Source organism: Adelges cooleyi, unplaced genomic scaffold (genome assembly GCF_023614345.1).
Source record: "Adelges cooleyi isolate 19-005CV unplaced genomic scaffold, UGA_ACOO_1.1 ACOO_flye_CR_arks_rails_tigmint_CR_PRNA_651, whole genome shotgun sequence".
NCBI classification, from domain to species: domain Eukaryota; kingdom Metazoa; phylum Arthropoda; class Insecta; order Hemiptera; family Adelgidae; genus Adelges; species Adelges cooleyi.
Genome location: NW_026096352.1, coordinates 2,475,108 through 2,481,073, shown reverse-complemented (window position 1 = coordinate 2,481,073; position 5,966 = coordinate 2,475,108).

Below are 5,966 nucleotides of genomic sequence, written 5' to 3'. Positions count from 1 at the left end.
TTACCTTTTTTGTTTTTTTACAGAACCCGCTATTTGTATTTTAACAGTAGCCGTACGATGGTATATATTTTTATAATTTATTATTATTTTATTTTATTGAAAAAATGCACGTGGCGTCGTTATGCGCGGGTTGTGGTCTGAAACGATTAAAAAAATGCGGGATTCAATGTATTTATAAAAAAACAGCTTCGCTTGATTCTGACGTCTATGACTATTCGATATTACAATATATATATATATATAAGTTGATATTATATACAATCGACGGCGAAAACGTGTCGTGTGCTACACTATACCTATACTATCTCAGACTGCATGCATAATATAATTCCTATTGCATCACAACAGCCGCGCATACCGCACGATCCAACACTAGTCGACTCGGGATCGTTCGCCTCAAAGTACCTATATCAGTGCACAGCTATGGCATATAAATATATATGTTTTATACGTACCTGCATTTCTGATAGCGTTTATAGTCACCGCAATAGACGGAACAATTCGTAATACCCGAAGATCCAGTTAATTTTTATTCATTTTTAAACTATAAGCGGTTTCAGTTCAGTCTGCTATCAACATTTTTTGGTCGCGTTCAAATGTTTTATTATTGATAATTCCGTATTAATTACTTATATAGTGAATTTTTAAATGAAAACCGTAGAACACTCTTCGGATGTCAGTAAAATGACTTTGGATAGATTTAAAAAAAAAATTATAGCCGCAACACATTAAATAAATAAATCCACAGACCACATTACTTATTCATAATATAATAATACGGTCTTCTATGTTTAAGTAAATGGTATGCAAAATAAATAAAGTATATACAATATATAGCGAGCTGCTTAATGAAAACAATGACTGGCCAATAACGAATTTTGAATTAATTACTTCTCGGATTACGAGCATAAACAAATGGTAGCGTGAGGAAATGTCGATTTTAATTACATGTTTATCTAAAATTACTTTTACACTTACGACTACAATACAATGTTTTTAATTCGCTACTATTCTAAACGGGTTCTATAATTATTACATTATTATGTATATGATTCTATAAATATTTCAATAACAATTTTTATTAAATGCTATTAAATTGCGGTTATCAAATTAAACATGTATTAAATTACCGTGGTTTGAAATTCATATGTTGTGTGAGAAGTTGTCAATTTAGATAAAAAAAACCAAGGAAAAGACTAACTTACTAATTGTGTGAACACTATCGTAAAAAAAACCAAATTTATTACTGATTGTTGGTATAAGGTTTATGTCATCCGAGAACCTCAGTATCTATGGAAATATTTTGTACATAAATTCAATTAGTTATGTAGAATAAGTTCGAACAATCGAACATTGGTAAATGGTGTAAAGTCCATATTCACTAAGGTCCGTTTATTATCGCCATGTAAACTCACCTTAGATTTAGTTTAACCTACAATTAAGGATTCCATATATTTAACATTGTCTGTGTGGAAACAAAAAGAAAAATGTAAAGATAACACTCATCTAGTTTTGGTCGATAAGGGTTTTGCTAATAACTTTTAGTAAGACTTTGGGGAAAAAATGAGAAAAATAAGAAAATATTTCGGTTTATCCGGTCAACCTTTTTTGATCGTGTAGTTCTACTTTTGAATATTGTCAAACGACAATATAATTATAATGGCAGTGTGGGCTCGCGGAATTTTTGTGTGGGGTTTTAATTGCTATAAAAAATATATAGCTATACATATAATATACAGACTTCCTCTGTTACAATAGCGAGAAATATCTCTCTTGTTATTTTTAATGGGTATAAGTTTTTTTTAACGAAACCCTTTCATTTTGTACCTTTAAAATGTAAAAGAGTAAACTGGACTCAAACTGTAATTATTAATTAATATTATTCTATAGACGTTCGTGAAGCTTCGATATAAATAATTAATAAAACGTAATCATAAAAAAACAAAATAATTAGGTACAAGATTGAAGTCGCTTTCTTAGTTTTTGCAGGCACAACGTTTTTTATTGACTGGCAGCTTTTAAATTAAAATCTAATTTAAAATTTGCTTCTCAAAAATGTCTAAGAGTACACCGCACATCTCGTACTTAACAAAGTACTCTAATTAATATGTAATAAATAAAATTAAAATTCAATAAGCACATATTTTTAATGGAAGTATAGATTACCTAGTACATTTTAAATGCAAAAAACTGAAGAAAAAACCAATTTAATGTTTATTTTACTATTCGTTCAACGTTAGCTGTTTTTGTATACTTAAGTTAAATAATTTACTTATTCACTATTCCTAATAGAAAAATAAAACTATAGAATGTATATATTCGCATGAGCTGTTATTTCATTAATGATCAGAATAAGCTAATAACCAAAAATGACGTTCAAGTTAGTTTCCACTAAATGTTATAACATTATGATAACATTATGTTATTAAGACTAAAGCCATTTTTAATCTTAAAAATTGCTTGTGATATCTGAGCTTGTCTCATTGTTATATTGTATGTGCAAATCCGAAATCGTATAATGGTTTAGCCAGACATTCTTCATCGATTATAATTCGATTTATTGGTTTTATATAACTAAATTATTATCATTTTAAACCTTTCTTTAAGCCCAAAACCATGCAGCATTTCAAATCTAACTAATCATTTATTTTAAAATTATTAAATTTATTTTATTTTAAAGTCATTTTTAGTCTTCGAGCACTATCAACCTCTTCATAATAATGAATTACCATTCTATTATGTCCACAATTAAATTAAAAATATATTTTCTGTTTAAAGGTTCTTGGCAATTATTCCAACAATATCATCATAATTAGACTTCAAAGTAGTTAATTCTTCATTAGCACCTTCAAGATGAAATACAGCTTTGTGTATATTTCAGTATATTGACTGAAGGGTAAAAACTACAATATGTAACATTCGTAATAACTGATTATCAAGATAATAAACTTATACTGCCGTTTAAGTACACCGTTTATTTTTTAAATTTAAATTAATATATGGGTTGTGTGCCATTAAATTTAAACGAAACTGACTAAATGCTTGTGTTAATCCATGAAGTTTGTTCGACACCCTAATTATTAAGTATGCTCTAAAAATTAAGTACAAATAATAAATATTACTACAACATATGCGCACTTAAAGTAAAGTAAGTAACAAAAAAGGGATGTTACTACGTAGCTACAATAATTATGTATAAGGTTATTGGTTACCTGTTATTATTAAATTTAAACAATGATAATAAATTATAAATATGGATATTGTACAATTTGTATGCATTAAAAGCCCAAAATATCAGGTACTTTTAATTCCATAAATGAATTTGTCATAACTCATAAATAACTAACATAATACAAGTTGTGTAAGGAAAAACATGTAATTATTAGCTAAAATAATTGAGAAAAAAAAATGAAATCTTTTGACATTTAATATTGTTTATTGGTATTAAATACTCATCTAAAAAGAGGAGTCACTTTATTTTTAAACTTGGAAGCGTAAGATATTGAAAATGACGTGACCTCTTTTTAAAGTTGAGGATTTTGCACAGGTTACGAAATTACAATTGAAATTTTTTTTAATTTATAATTTTCGAACCTAAGAGGTTAAGTCTTTAATTTTTGAGATAGTCAAAATTAGATAACTAGGCGCTTATTTATATACCTCACTGATGTCCACCCATATATTAGTTTAGTCTGGTGCCGGAACACCCTAAGTTTAAATACGAAATATACCTATACGATTATTATTACTAATATTAATTACTTATTAATTGTTATTTTATTAATTATTAATTACTAATATTATTACAATTATAAATATTATTTCTTATCTGCACAAAATAACAGATCAACCGGTATAATATTTTGTACCTATTGATCAACAACATGTTTGTTTGGCAAACATGTTGTATACATTTATACCATTATTATCATAATGTTGTACGATTATTCTGCTTTAGAACAAAATCTAAAATAAATACATATTATTATTTTGAATACACTGTTATAGTTTTGACAATAATATTTTGATAATTGTATAATACAATCGATTAATGCACAAAATCATGTATAATAACACTATATTTTTAATACAGCACATTGCAATAAAGATTATTATTATGCATTGTCATTATGCTAATAAAATGTAAATCTATCTATTTTTTATGATCAGTAATTACATTGCTATTATATCGCTTGTATACATACATCGGTCGATGTCAATACATTTAGCATCTACAAGCGGTTAAAAGCCCGATAAAAAGTATAAATATTACATACAAGATGAGAGAGGCAGCTTATTTACTAACTAAATTAAAATCTCAACGAATTCAGCCGACAAGTTTCAGTAAATAAAGTCATAAAAAACCCACTACACATTTTTAGCTCAAAGGTTTTCCATTATTACATCTACTTTAAAGTGTCTGAAATATTAATTAAGACAACAATTAAAAAATAGTCTTTATATTTAAATATCATACCACAACGGTCTGTAGGTAGAGCATTTTCAAACGAGAGTCATAGTGTACCTTAACCCCTCCCTTCACTCACTCTTTGGAGGTTTTACTATATCTATAAATGAATATATCTATATCGTTATGAGCTATTAAACAATTTTAAGTGAAAATTATAACCGTTCTCTGCAATTGCCATGCAGTGGATGCCTTGAAATCTAGACTCGGCACATTTATGTCATATTATAATTACTAACGTTAGGCGTTTTCAATACTTATACAATATTACAATAAGACTACAATATTTCATCAATCAGTTCTATATATACTATTCAATTCCTATATGTATTTTAAAAATCAAACACCGATGCAAACGTATTTTTATTTTTAGCTAATAAAAAACGATTTATTATTACACGAAGAGGAAGTATCGGGATTTTTCGGATCTACCCGTATCTCCTTTTTGGCATAACCATAATTTGGTTTCCATCACTTTGGACGACACGCAATAGGATCAAGAGAGAAAAATTGTTTTCTAAACAGGTTAGACGGCAAAAGCTTAGAATTGATGGACGACGAAGTGAGATTACGCTTGGCAACGTCAATTTTTATCAGCGACATATTGGGTTTTTTTTGCCGTTTACATCATTTCGTTAAAAGGTTTTATAGCCGAAAGGATATCTTTTTCTAAAAACCAGTGGCGTATTTAGATAACCGAAATGTAAGCCCTCCCCGATACTACACAAAGTTGAAAGTTTCTTAATTTAAATATATTACCCACTTTAATCGCCGAATTTCTCGTTTGCAACAACATTATCCTCGACTGAAATGTAGAATAACATACAATTTATTACGTCTATCGGGCTGTATGTAGTTCGGCGTTATTAAAACCCAAAAATGCTTAAAAAAACTTAACCGAAATAGTGGCCCAATGTGCTAATGTCAGTAGACACATAAAATAATTACAATAATGCCAAACGGATCGCTAATAAGCGGTACCCCGTACCAGCATTATCTCTAGATCACACCAAATAGGTATAAACAACAAGTCAAATCTTAACTGATTGTCTAATATTCTAATTTAAATGTAAATGTAAATTACCTTATAGCGTTAATGGCTTTACAGTAAAAACAAATAAAAGGCAATAAAACTTCGTTATACGGTATAGACATTGCGTTTGTAAACTATTCTTTAAATTATAGTTATATTTAAAATTAAAACCACTTCTACCAGTATATTTTAACTGAATCATTTGACAATTTTTTAGTTCGGTTACTTCTAAAACTATAATACCCTAAGTAAAAAACATGAAAATAATTTATTAGAATGTTTGAAACTGTTTTTTTATTATCTAAAGACCGAAACTTTGTGGAAATAGAAATATTTGCTGAATGAATTTATTATTAATATTCTTTTAAGTGAAGTGAACCGTATATAATAACAAAACGAAAGTCAAAGTTATTTATTTAAACGACATTATACCAATACACTACTAATACCCTACCGTTTCCCGGC